The sequence below is a fragment of the Scyliorhinus canicula genome, chromosome 1 (assembly GCF_902713615.1).
Source record: "Scyliorhinus canicula chromosome 1, sScyCan1.1, whole genome shotgun sequence".
In the NCBI taxonomy this organism is placed as follows: Eukaryota; Metazoa; Chordata; class Chondrichthyes; order Carcharhiniformes; family Scyliorhinidae; genus Scyliorhinus; species Scyliorhinus canicula.
Window position 1 is genome coordinate 277980586 of NC_052146.1, and position 14503 is coordinate 277995088.

The 14503-nt window shown below is 42.3% G+C and overlaps 1 pseudogene; it reads right to left on the reverse strand.

Annotated features, from left to right (window-relative positions):
• The window catches only part of LOC119964759, a 107776-nt pseudogene that overhangs the window by 54799 nt on the left and 38474 nt on the right, over positions 1 to 14503 (reverse strand).

Below are 14503 nucleotides of genomic sequence, written 5' to 3' on the forward strand. Positions count from 1 at the left end.
TACGGCCCGCGGGCCGCAGGGCCTGTTCTGTGCTGTACTGTTCTATGTTCTATATGAGGCGCCCAGAATCATAACCGGGTGAAGTAATTATTTTACTTAATATACTATGCGGCCCTTTGTGAATTGTGAATTTCTGAATGTGGCCCTTGCACGGAAAAGTTTGCCCACCCCTGTGTTAGATATAAACCAAAGAAATATGGGAAACACAGGTCAGCCAGCAACGATCAAATACAAATTATTCTTTTGAATCAATTAGCCGACCTGCTGCATGTTTCCAGCATTTTGTTTCAACAAGCTACATTTATACTGTTGCTATTTTAGCTAGAGTTCCAGGAGTTGGCTTTTGGTGTTTTCAAAACCAAACCTGGCTCCCTTATCTAGATAGAAAACTTATAGATCGAAGGAAAACGATGCAACCAGGCCCTGACTCACAAATACTCATCTCCCAGCAACCAACCAAGTACATATAAATAAAATGAGTTAAGAATAACTGAAAGTCGTCTTACAGGAAACTCCAACTATCTCGAGTACACACAGAAAGCAATTTAATAATGACAGTTTAACTGAACATCACAACTCAAAAAATTGCTTTGAAGAAGCTTTGTGGGATGAAGGCCAATGAGTCTGTAAAATAGATTCAATAATAAGTAATTATTTTAAGGTGAAACCAAAAGGTTAGTTGAAGGGAGGTAACTTTTTTTAAGTTTTAAGAAACATGGGAAAACCAATATAAATCCAATTTAGAAACTCAAGCCACCAGAACATTTATATTTTTAACAAATGATCCTATCAATGCAGGAGTAGAGTGAAGGTAACAGTTATAAACTTACCCAGCTTCCCATTGCTAAGTCGGTTTTGTTCCACCTGTCCTTTAAGTGATCGTACATTCTTCAATTTGGCTTCCTGACAATCCGCAATCTCACGAAGCTTTTGCAACTTCTCTTGTTCTGCTGCCTGCTGCTCTCGATGATCCTGCTGTTTCAGATATCTCAGATGCTGCTCCTAAAGATTAGTATGGAGTGCAATGTAATGATCAGATTTATACTATCAAAACGAAAAGATCAAAAAAGTGTGTGGAGATAAACTTAAGAGAACAGAGCACTTGCACACTAGTATTTCAAATTGCTGTGTCAAACATCCTCAACTCAGATTAAAAATTTTAAAAAGATTAAACAATACAGGAACACCGTAGATCATATGGCCCGTTGAGTCTGCTCCACCATTTAAAACGATGATGGCTGATTGTGAGCTTCAACTCCCCATAACCCCCTTTGAAACCAAAAATCTGTTGAGCCTAGTCTTAATTCTACCCAACAAAGTTCCAGATTCACAACGCTTTGAGTAAAGCAATTTCTCTGCATCTCAGTCCTATGTAATTGTCCCTTTACCCTAAGACTGTGTCTGTTTTGGATTCCCCCACCAGCAGAAACAATCTTTCAGTGTTCACCCTGTCAAGCCCCTTCAGAATGTTGTTCATTTCAATGGGATCTCCTCTCATTCTTCTAATCTCCAGAGAATATTAAACCCAATTTATCTGGAAATTAATATTGCTGTTATTGATGAACACCAAAGTCATTCATATGATATTGTTCTTTCACAAAAAATAGATTCACATTGCAACAAAAGTGCTCAGACGAATGTCATACAGATATATTAGGTGTTCATCCACTAATATCAGTGATGATAATTTCTAGCTTGCGATGAGGTTACTACAGAACCGAAAGAGTAAGTCATTTGTACAGTTAGTCTGTAATCTGATATTGGTATCAGATTTCTTAAGAATATTGATGGATGTAGGAATGAAATGGGGAACAAAGTGCACTCCGAGCAGGATGAGTAAAAAATGTTTAAAGTCCTGAATGTTAACAAGGAACAATTTTCTGCAATCAAACACTGTTGAATTTTTGCCAAACAAGGCACTACTGGTAGTATCAATTTGGTGCCCCCTATTAGTACACAGTAGAATTTCAACACAATCAACAATGTCAGTGTTTAACATGTAGTTAGTTACATTGCAAAGATCAAAGTTTGCAGGTGACAACATTAGAAAGTGTTGCAAATTGTGTGGAGGATATTTGTATTTTTTGACATGACACAGGCTGAGCAAATGGGAGAACGCATGGCAGATGAAATTTAATTCAGAAGTATAAAATTATGCGTTTTGGTCAGAACAACAAATAAAGGCAAAGTAAAACTTTAAGAAAACAATTCCAAAAGGGTTCAGGAGAAAAAGGACCCAGAGATATGTGCATAATCATTGAAGGACAGATTGAGAAAGCAGTTAATTGGATGTATTGGGTCTGGGGCCTTATAAATAGAGATTGTGAAAGCAAATAAACTTTAATAATCAATGGTATGATTTTGAGTTGAGTGTGGGCGAGGAAGGCCGAGCATGTTAGGAGGGTGTTCATGGAGAGGGAACAATGGGGGTTTGGCAACCAGTGTAGGCAGCACTTCGGTTTGGACGGCATGCCTTTGCAGGCGCCAATCAGTGATAATCATAGATTTGCACTGGGTGGCGGCAAGTAGGGATAAAATGTTTCAGGGATTTATTCATTGGGAGAAAGTTTGCACAGCTGAAGGAGCTAGAGGGCACGTATCAGTTACCAAAGGAGAATAGATTCAGGTGTCGACAGGTGAGGAACTTTGTTCGGAAGGAGGTGCCATAGTTTCAGAGACTTGCCCCCGTGCTGCAGGATAAGCTTCTATCTGAAGATGAAATTGGGGAGGACAGAATGGCAGACATGTATGGGGAATTGATGGAGAGGAAGAGCACACCCTGTGGAGGAGATTAGGCTAAGTGTGAAGGTAGGTGTGGGCTGGAGTGTGAAGGGAAGCTTTATGGAGAGTGAATGTATCCTCATCGTATGCAAAGCTCAGCCCTATTCAGTTTGAGTTGGTGCACAAGGCCCACATGATGGTGTTGAGTATGTGTTGGTTCTTCCTGGGAGTGGAGGAAAGGTGTGGGCTATGTGCCCGAAGTTGAGGGGATTCTGGATGGGCTTTTCAGAGGATATGGCAACGGTATTGAGGAGTAGAAGCTCTGAGTCCTGATGTGGCGATATTTGGAATGTTGGAGAATCCGGGTGTGTAGATGGGAGAGAGGCCGTTGTTTTGGCTTTTGCGTCCGATAGCCCTGCTACGGAATTTGTTGTGCTGGCGGGACTCAGAGCCGCCAAGCCCTGGAGTATTTCTGCAGCTGGAAAAATCACATTCAGCATTCTTGGGGAGGAGGAGGGGTTCACTTTGTGGTGGAAGCCGTTTATTGACTTCTTTCAGGTGGATTAAGCCGTCAGCAAGAGGTGGTGGGGGTGGTGGTTTTTGCTTTAGTTTAGTATGGGTTGTAGTCTCTGGTTTGGAGGAGGGGGGGGGGGGGGGGGGGGGGGGCGACTACGAAAAAAATGGGAAAAGGCGGATGTCGGGGTGGTAGGCAGGTGACGTGTTGGTTTCGGAGGAGTTTTATGGACTAGTGTGGTGGTTGGGGCTTGCATTTCCGTTGTCCTTTTGGTTTTGCCGTTTTGTGTTTGTAAATATTTTTTAAATGTTTTTAATAAAAGGTAATTTCAATATCAAGGGGAAAAAATATATTATTTAGAAATTGGAAGTGCAACATAAAGGGCAGCATGGTGGCGCAGTGCTCAGTACTGCTGCCTCCGCCGCTGAGGACCCGGGTTTGATCACAGCCCGTGTGGAGTTTGCACATTCTCCCCTTGTCTGCGTGGGTCTCACACCCACAACCCAAAGATGTGCAGGCTAGGTAAATTGGCCATGCTAAATTGCCCTTTAGTTGGAAAAAAAATCATTTGGTACTCTTTAAAACAAAAAGGAAATACAACAGATACAAAGCACACCAATATAGCAGTGAGAGGTTGCATTACATCTAAATAGGTGTTGGTGCCACTGTTAAATATTTGAAGATTCTTCAGTAGTTCCTCCAATGAAAATCAATTCTTAATTTCATTTTTACTTTCAAGTTAAGGAAATTTCTGCTCCGCAATATTGGATGTTGGCTAATAAGGTTGGTAATTTAACAATAGTGCAGGAGCTAAGAGAGGTGATAGTGAAGTCAAGCTCGGTGCTTTCAAAATGAAGTTGTTGAAGGACAAAATATATAACAGAAATAGGAGGGGGCAAAGGATAGATCCTTGGGGGACACCAGAGGTAATAATGCAGGAGCAAGAAAAGCCATTTCAAGTGATACTCTTAATACACTTATAGAGATAAGAATGGAACTAGGTGAGAGCAGTTCCATCTAGGAGAGGCACTGGAGGAGGATGGTGTAGTCAAATAGGGCAGACGAGAGGAAGAAGGGAAGTTTATTTCTGTTACATTCAAATAGGATGTTCTCGTGATTTTGGTAAAAGCTATGGCTGGGGGAGTGGGTGAGAAACACGATCAGAGGGATTCAAAGATGGAGTTCTGGAAAAGATGGGCATGGAATTAAGGACACGAGAAATGGGCGCAGCAGTGAACTATTGGCTCATCGAACTGGTTCCACCATTCAATATGATCATGGCTAATCTTTGGTTTCTACTTCACTTTCCCACCCGGTCCCCATTTGGGAAGGGACATGTATTCTACCAAGAGTGGAGAAAAGAGAGAGCAAGATGGATAGAATGCTAGTCAGAAGGCCAAAATGGAACAAAAAAAGATATAATGATAGAGGAGGTTGCAGAGATAGGAGCAGTAAAGAAAGAAATGAAGAAATGTCTTTACCAAGAACTAAGGTACTTAGAGGATAGGGAAACAGTGGAAGAGAGGCAAAAAGGAAAGGAGAAAAAGACAATAATTTAGGACTGTTCTGATATGACGTTAAATAGTGGCTATTTGTGTACCTTTGTTGTTAGCAGTTGCTGCTGAGAATCAATCTGTTGTTGTTGCCGAGTTGCCATTTCCTGTAATTCAGCAAGCGTCATGTCCATGCGTGGCCCACTAACCTGTAAACAATTAGGAAAATAGTATTTTAAAATCAAACTTCCAACTTTGCTCAGTGTAGACTTTAACAAAAGTAACTGCAGCTCTCTTACCTTTAGCAACTGAGCTGTCATCCCTCATTTTCCTACCTATAATCCCTGCTTACAGTCCACATTACGCCCTTCCATTATGAAGCTGTACTCTACACCGTTTACCTTTATAAATGTTAGCTGTTAGTGGGGGGCTCCAGCCCTTTCTATCTTTTTCCAGCTTTTCAGAAAATGATGAAACCCATAACAACTATTTATGTGGGCAGCACGGTAGCACTGTGGATAGCACAATTGCTTCACAGCTCCAGGGTCCCAGGTTCGATTCCGGCTTGGGTCACTGTCTGTGCGGAGTCTGCACACCCTCCCCGTGTGTGCGGGGTTTCCTCCGGGTCCCAAAGATGTGCAGGTTAGGTGGATTGGCCATGATAAATTGCCCTTTGTGCCCAGAATTGCCCTTAGTGTTGGGTGGACGTGTTGACCTTGGGTAGGGTGCTCTTTCCAAGAGCCGGTGCAGACTCGATGGGCCGAATGGCCTCCTTCTGCACTGTAAATTCTATGAATTCTATGATTATGCTCTTATTTAGAAAATTTGCCTCATAACCCACTGTACTTGATCAGTTTTATAAATACATTCACTCATTTCATTTTAGGTACTGGGTTAATGCCCTCTCTTTTTTGAGATAATATTAACAGTTGTGTGTTGATGCCATTTGTTTTTACTTCAAACCGGTTTGACTGTTCTCCTCCTTTATTAGTAAACCAAAGTTCTTTACTTTTCAAATCACTGTCCGCCACATTTAACATTTTTTTTTGGAAAATAGTTTTGAACTTGTAACGTTTTGTGTCAAAAATTTACAAAACAAAACTAACACACGCATCAACACCAGAAAAAACACCAGGCTACAATTGTAACAATCCCTCCCTTAACAAAAATCCAACCCAAATCCCCCACCCCCTCCCCCCACTAACAGCTAACAGTGACCAATTCCTTAAAGTGCAATGTGAACGGATGCCGTCTACGGTCAAACCCATCAATCAACCCTCTGACAGTGAACATCACTTTCGAGATACAGAAACTCCATCAAGCCACAGAGCCATGCTGTGGCACTAGGTGGCGTTGCCTGCCTCCAACTCAGAATCTGCTACCTAGCAATCAACAAGGCGAATGCCAGGACACCCGCCCCCGCACCTATCCTTAACTCCGGCTGATTTGACACCTCAAACATAGCTAACTATTGGACAGGGCTCCAAATCAATATTCAGGATTGTCGATATGGTGCTGGGAAAAGGCTCCCAAAAAACCTTGGGACAGCATCAGAACATGTGAATGTGGTTTGCTGGCCCTCTCAAACATCACTTGCACGTTTAGTTTGTACCCCGAAAAGGAACCGAACCTCGGCAATATATTTAGATTGTCCCCATAACTGCCCCCAGATTCCTTACGTACAGCAAAAGGTTGTCCGGATAAAGGGCACCCAATGTTCTACTCTACCCTCCACCACTCACAATTCTTCCCCACTTAACAGAGGCCCTCAAAGCGATAGCCAATAGCTCGATCGCCAACGCAAACACAAGAGCAGACGTAGGACACCCTTGCCTCGTTCCCCCTTGCAGCCTAAATGACCCCGAGCCCCACACTGGCAGACGGAGCTTTGTCTAACAGCACAGTAAGAAGTCTTACAACACCAGGTTAAAGTCCAACAGGTTTGTTTCAAACACGAGCTTTCGGAGCACTGCTCCTTCCTCCTGAGGAAGGAACAGTGCTCCGAAAGCTCGTGTTTGAAACAAACCTGTTGGACTTTAACCTGGTGTTGTAAGACTTCTTACTGTGCTCAGCCCAGTCCAACGCCGGCATCTCCACATAGAACATAGAACATAGAACAGTACAGCACAGAACAGGCCCTTCGGCCCTCGATGTTGTGCCGAGCAATGATCACCCTACTTAAACCCACGCAACCCGTATACCCGTAACCCAACAATCCCCCCATTAACCTTACACTACGGGCAATTTAGCATGGCCAATCCACCTAACCCGCACATCTTTGGACTGTGGGAGGAAACCGGAGCACCCGGAGGAAACCCACGCACACACGGGGAGGACGTGCAGACTCCGCACAGACAGTGACCCAGCCGGGAATCGAACCTGGGACCCTGGAGCTGTGAAGCATTGATGCTAACCACCATGCTACCGTGAGGCCCCTCCAAGCTGTTAACATCTTGTTAACAGCCACACCCATGACACAAACGCAGGACCCAGCCCAAACTTCACTAGGAACTCGAAAAGACAGCTCCACTCAGCCCTATTAAACACTTTTTCTGGGTCCAGAGACACGATTATCTCCAGCTCCGGCCCCACCACCGGTGTAAAAACCACTGAGTAACCGCCTCACATTGGACAACACTTTTCTGCCCTTCGCTATTTCTGGAGAACAGGGCTCCAACCACAATGCCAAGACCTTAGCCAAAGCTTTGCAACCACATTGAGCAATGAAATCGGGCAGTATAATCCACACTTTGTGGGGTCCTTATCCTTAAGGAGGAGGGAGATGGACGCCTGCCCCAACATTTCCAGGAGAGAACACCCCAGTGAACCGTTAAACATCCCCAACACTAACAGGGCCAACTGATCCACGAACTTCTTATAAAATTATATCAGAAACCTGTATGGCCCCACCGCCTTCCTCGTCTGCATCTTTCCTAAAGCCGTGCAGACCTCCTCAACTCCAGCAGCACCTCCAACTCCTCCTGCAATTCAAACTCCAAATCCTCTAAGAATGCTACCACCCACTGGCTGCTCACACTTGTGAAATCCCTCACAAAAGCGATTGAAAACAAGGACCCTGCTGGGAGCCACTTTTTGTGCACGTTGCTCTTACATGACATCACCGGAAGAGCCTCCACAAACTTTAAGGGAGAGTATTGTACTCCCTTTAATAATTTTGTTCTCCTGTCTACAACTGATTCAATGTCCATCCTATTAACCACTGTATCAAATGATTTTACAGGCATGAAATATTTGTGTATCCTCATTTCTGGGCTGTTTAAACACTAATCAAATGGCTAAATCCTGATTCTAGATGGCGAGTTGTCAACAGTCACCTTCATGATCCCTCTGAAACGGACCACAACTTCAGGATTTAGTACAAGTGCATGAATCCTGGAGGTGTGGCCTGTCACTCGCTGCTCCAACACAGGCTGTGCTGTGCCCTCCCCTACCCACCAGCCAGAGTCAGCAGTGAAATCATCTGATCTGGTGAGAACGTCCCATTTTCCACTCTTATATCACGGTTGTAAATTCCATATCACACCTTGCTCTTAACAGGTATAACTGGATTTCTTCTCGTTGCGATCTGAGTAATAACTATTAACCAATAGTTTTGGACATTAAAAATTGTGCTTTGTTTGTGGAGTGTTGTTAGATGTCTCCATTAGGATTAATTACTAGACATTTTAAATTAAATTCTAAAATAATTTAAAAATATGTATTGATAATATTTCAGCTTGAACCTTCACTCCATATGTCTTAATCTTTACTTTGATTTATATCACCCTTTTCAGTGATGAGAATTATTTCTGATTGGTTGCATGGAGAGCTCGATAACATCACTGCGGTTCCACAATGGAAATCCCTTTTACCTCCTCTGTCAGACTGGTCAGGTTCCATTGTGGACCTCCGTCCAATCATGAGCGATTTGGATCCACAGGTAGGAAATCCCAATTAAAGAACACTACAATCAATTGCACACAGAGAGGTAAATTTAATCGCCACAGGGGTAGCTAGATCTTTTCAGCAAAAAAATCTTCCACGTCAGCAGCCCGTACTTTGCTACTGACTGCAAAATCTATGTTGATATTCAGACATCTCCTCTTAGTAACTAATGATAAAGTAATAATTATCTGAGAGAGGTTAAAATGGAAAAGTCACAGGACAGCATGCAAGGTGAACCAAAGACATATGATTCAAGTGAAGGTGAATGATAACTTAAACAAAATAAAATCAAGGGAAAGGGAGTAGTGTTTAAAAAAGTTAAAATGCACGTATTACAATGCACAGGGTACACCATTAACTGAGGCAACTGCAACAAATACTTATGGGTGGGTGCTGCTAAATCTGGTTTTGAGTAATAAAATAGATTGAGTAGATTAGCTAAATGTGGGTGAGAGCCTTGGGTGTGGAGAGGCAACATAATTAAAAGTTTAAGATTCCGTCTGAAAAGAAAGTCAGTATGAAAATCATTACACAAGACTGGGTTAGGGCATACTTTAGAAAGATGAAAAGATGAGAAAGCCTGAGGACAGGTGGCATGACAAACTGATGAGAGAGAAAGATAGAGAGATTGAGATCGATAAACAGTACCAAATAAGTAAATGCCATTTAATAAGGAAACAATTAGTTTTAGGGAATCTAGGAGCAAATTACAATTTCTCTATGAGGACTAAGAATAATAATATAAACATTGAAGGATAAAATTAAACAATTTAAGAGCGAGACAAGGAACACTAAGAGAAATTTTGCAGAAAAAAGTTTAACAAAATAAAAAAGCAAGATGTTTGCAAGTATATCAGTACAAAGAGAATTGTTGAAAGCAGGGTTAAACCTGGCAGGAGAAGTTAGTCAATGTTTAGCAAATGATCAAGAAATGGAAGGGGCATTCAATGACTACCTCACATCACTCTTTGGTGAATCCTGAAGTGACAAGAGTGATATTTTCATGAATAAGCGGCAAGTTAAACTATCCTAGGAATATGAAGGAGATAATATTTTAGGCCTTGAAAATATGCGATGCATACCAAAGGATGGGACAGTGACCAATGTGATGTCCATTTTAAAAATGGAGACAGAGCTCGTCCAGAATCACTGAATTGTTATGGCACAGGAGGCCATTTGGCCCATCATGTTTGCATTGAATGAGCATTATGGCTTAGTGCCATTCTCCTATCTTTTCCCCCATATTGTTGCACATGGTTTCCAATAATCATTGAATGTTCTCTTGAATGCTTCAGTTGAACCTCCCTCCACCACACTTCCAGGTGATACATACCAAACACTGTGCAACACATCTCATTTACTTCTCTTGCAAATCACATCTGTACCCTCTCGTTCTTGATCCATTTACGAGCAGGAATAGTTTCTCCCAATCTGCTGCGTCCAGCCCCCTCATGATTTTGGATAACTCTATCAAATCTCCCTTTAGCCTTTATTCAAGGAGAACAATCCCAACCTCTCTAATCGATCCTTATAATTGAAGTTTCTCATCACTGTAAACATTCTTGTCAGTTTCTTCTGCACTCTCTCCAAAATGTTCACATCCTACCGATAGTGTGGTGCCCAGAACTGTACACAATACTCTTGCTCAATACCGATAGTGTGGTGCCCAGAACTGTACACAATACTCTTGCTCAGGTCTAATTAGTGTCTTGTGAAAGTTCAGCATGACCTCCTTGCTCGAGTCCATACCCCTATCCATAAAGCCCAGGACACTTTACATTTTCTTAACTGCTCTCTCCACCTGTCCTGCAACCTTCAATGATCTATGCACATATGCACCCCGGTCCCTCTGCTCCTGCACCCTTAAAAATTGTACCCCTTATTTTATATTGTCTGTCCATATTCTTCCAATCAAAATGCATTACCTCAGACTTCCAGATAATTATGGCCAATTAGTTTAACTTTGTGGTAGAAAAATTTGTGGTAGAGTCTGTAAGGATAAAATTAATATCTATCCAGATAGTTAAGAGTGAAAGCAATAAGCTGGCAATAGACAGCGCTGATTTAAAAAGACATGACTGTGTTTGTCAATCTTCAAAACCTTGGGAAGTAAAAGGCATGGTAGAGAGGTTAGGAAGATTACCTTCTCAAGGAGTTTGAAGTAGGCTGTCTGGAAGCCACTTCAGTTTGCCAACGATTTAGATATAGTCCTCGATGAAGTGGTGTTAAAATTTGCAGAGAATACCAAATTGGAAATATAGTTGATTATGATCAAAGGAACTACCAAAGGACATAACAACACAGGGGAATGGACTAAAAAGAGATTAAACTGGTACTTAGAAAAAAAATTCATAGGATTTACAGTGCAGAAGGAGGCCATTCGGCCCATCGAGTCTACACCAGCCCTTAGAAAGAGCACCTTACTCAAGTCCATGCCTCCACCCTATCCCTGTAACCCAGTAACCCCACCTAACCTCTTTGGACACAAGGGCAATTTAGCCTGGCCAATCCACCTAACCTGCACACCTTTGGACTGTGGGAGGAAATCGGAGCACCCACAGGAAACCCACGCATACACAGGGAGAAAGTGCAAACTCCACACAGCCGGAATGAACCCAAGTCCCTGGAGCTGTGAGGCAGCAGTGCTAACCACTATGCCACCGTGCCGCCCTCATTGAGGTTGCACCTAAATAATGTTTTCAGGAAAAAGATTGAAATAAAAATAGCACAAAGCCACAGAAACCAACAGTAAACTCACATGGAATTTAACTCCCTAGCCCCAAGGCTCACAATGCTAGCTACCTAATATAAACATCTGTTTGTTATTCAGTAAACCAAAATGGTTTCCACAGCAACCAAGATACCACCATAACAAAGCTCCTTTCTTTAATCTTTCTGATAGTATTTACTTTACTCTATAGGATCCAATATTCGCATAACTAATTCTGATTGCATTAATCCTGTACCTGACAGTGTGAAAGTGACTCTTATACTCCAATATTACTTGTCCATTTATTGTCCATTTATCAAGTCCCAAGGTAAGTGGGAAAAAATGTTAAACTGAGGTAAACAAATAATGAAAAGTAAACCTTTCTGTCAATCTTTTTTTTTGTAAATTTAGAGTACTCAATTATTTTTTCCAATTAAGGGGCAATTTAGAGTGGCCAATCTACCTATCCTGCACATCTTTGGGTTGTGGGGGCTGAAACCCACACAGACACAGGGAGAATGTGCCAACTCCACACGGACAGTAACCTAGGGCCAGGATTCGAACACGAGTCCTCAGCAACGTAGGCAGCAATGCTAACCACTGTGCTGCCCTCTTTCTGTCAATCTTAGGGTTTAGCAAGACAGTGTAAATCAATCCTTCATACAGACTTTAATCATAGCTCCACGGCATTCAACAGAAAATCAGATAAAATAGGGAATTGTGGTTCTGCAAGATTCCATTCCAACTACTGTTCTGATCTTGTTTAAAAGTTGATGCTGGATATCGATACTAATTTCACTCAAGCCAATGCTGACTTTAAAAAATGAAAACAGCATGCAATCAAGCATGTGTAAACTGCATCTCAAAGGTTCGGAGTTCAATTTCCAGTTTGTGCTAAGGTCACTGAGCAGGTACACTACAATTGGCCTCAATGCACAGACTTGGGAAAGTAAAAAAATAAATCAACTGCTTCTGTTATTCAGTCAGGTATATAAGATAGCATTCATGCAACAAATCAAATGCTAATGGTTGCAAGTTAAATGTGACAACATACAGAATAAAAACTGCAAGTAACTCTCAATATCAATAATTTCCTTGCGAGAGATACTGGGGAGATGCAATTGCACCAACAAGAATCAGCAGCTTCAAGAGTGGAAGAAGACCAGCATAAAAAATGTTTATTTACAAGTGCAATTATATGAATACATGACATGCATAAATTCGTTCACGGACGATCCCAGGCAATGATCTAAGCAGTTTCCTAACTTATTTTAACACACATGGATACAGTGCATCCAGATTTTTCAGTTTATCAATTATCTACCCTCTTTCTATCTTAAAGGTCTTTGTACATTTTTTGATAATTTCTTCCAGTGTCATGTCCCACCTTATTAACCTCCCTGGTAAATACCAAGTGGGTGTAAATTTGGGAGAAAATGTGAAAAAGGAGAATAAAAAATATTTTCAAAAACAAAAAAATACCAACACAAAGCAGCTAGAGAATATTTTGGCCATTTTGCTATCATTTACACAATAGGTTAATAGCAGTAAACATGGTGACATCAGAATCGTGCAACCCATGCAATTAAACAAATAATACAAAAGAAAATGAAAGAACACCCACTCAATTTATTTTGTTTTATTCATTCAGGGACATGAGGGTCACTGGCTAGGCCAGCATTTTATTGCCCATCCTTAAATGCTTTGGGAGAAGGTTGTGGTGAGCTGCCTTCTTGAACCACTGCAGTCCATGTGGCATGGGTACACCCACAGTGCTGTCAGGGAGGGAGTTCCAGGATTTTGACCCAGCAACAGTGAAGGAACTATATCACCATTCCAAGTCAGGAAGGTTAGTGGCTATGAGGGGAACTTGCAGGTTGTGATGTGCCCATGCAGTTTCTGCCCGTATTCTTCTAGGTTGTAGGGGCACAGGTTTAGAAGGTGCTGTCGAAAGAACCTGGTGAGTTGCTGCAGTGCATCTTGTAGATGGTACAGGCTGTTGTTACCTTTCGTCAGTGCCGGAGAGAGGCTGCTTTGTCTTGGATGTGTTGAGCTTCTTGAGTGCTGTCGGAGCTGCACTCAGCCAAGCAAGTGGACAGTATTCCATTACAACCCTGTGCCTCGCAGATGGTGGACAGGCTTTTAATATAGTTTTCTAATAATATATAGGTATCCCAAACAATTCCATGGCTATGCAGCCGCCCTAGAGGTCCTACACAGGTCATGTACAAGTTGGCACCTGTTGGTTACTGCACCTTTGTGGCGGCGCAAAAACGTTTTAAGGGAGTTGCATACTTAAATAAATCACCTGTGCATTTAAAACAACTGAGAAAATGTTGGTCCCAAATCAAACATGTGTACAGAGTCTCTGCAAGGTAAAGTTGTAAAGTGAATTATACAAAATCTCTACACTGTCCGTTTGGAGTTTGCGCATTCTCCCCGTGTCTGCGTGGGCCTCGTCCCCATAACCCCCAAATAAAAAATGATATGCAGGGTAGGTGGATTGGCCCTGCTAAATTGCCCCTTAATTGTGAAAAAAATTGGGTACTCTAAATTTATTTTTAAAAAGCATTCTCTCTGCAAATTTCCTTCAACAACTCCATAAGTTAATTTTTCCTTTCAACTATTCAAACCCATACAGCTTCCTGGAGAGAAAATTCCTCGTCGCCTGAGCCATCCCAGCACGCAGAATACGATCAAAACTCAGCAGTCGACTTCCGGTGACGGTGGGCGGGAGGCAGCCGCACATTGGAGGGCTCCCATTCGGGAACGGCATTTTCAGGGTTTAACGTACAGTCCCAGGGGCAACAGAGTCGGCAAAAGCAGGGAGAAGGCACAGTGAAGGGAAATATCGAAGACAAGTTTAAAATAAAAAAAAGTTTAAAAATCGGCCGTGAAAAAAGCAGCTGAAAGTCCGTCGGGGAGTGGAAAGGTCACCGCGGGGATGGCAAGAAAAGTGGAGGCTGGGGCACCAGGGGAGGCCGCATTGCCCACGGCTGAAGAAATGACTACGGTGATGGCCGTGGAACTCGAAAGGCAGTTCACAAAGCACATGGAGGCGAAGAGGAAGGAGATGGGGGCGGTATTGAAAGTGCTGGAGGAGATTGCCCCGGTGAGAGC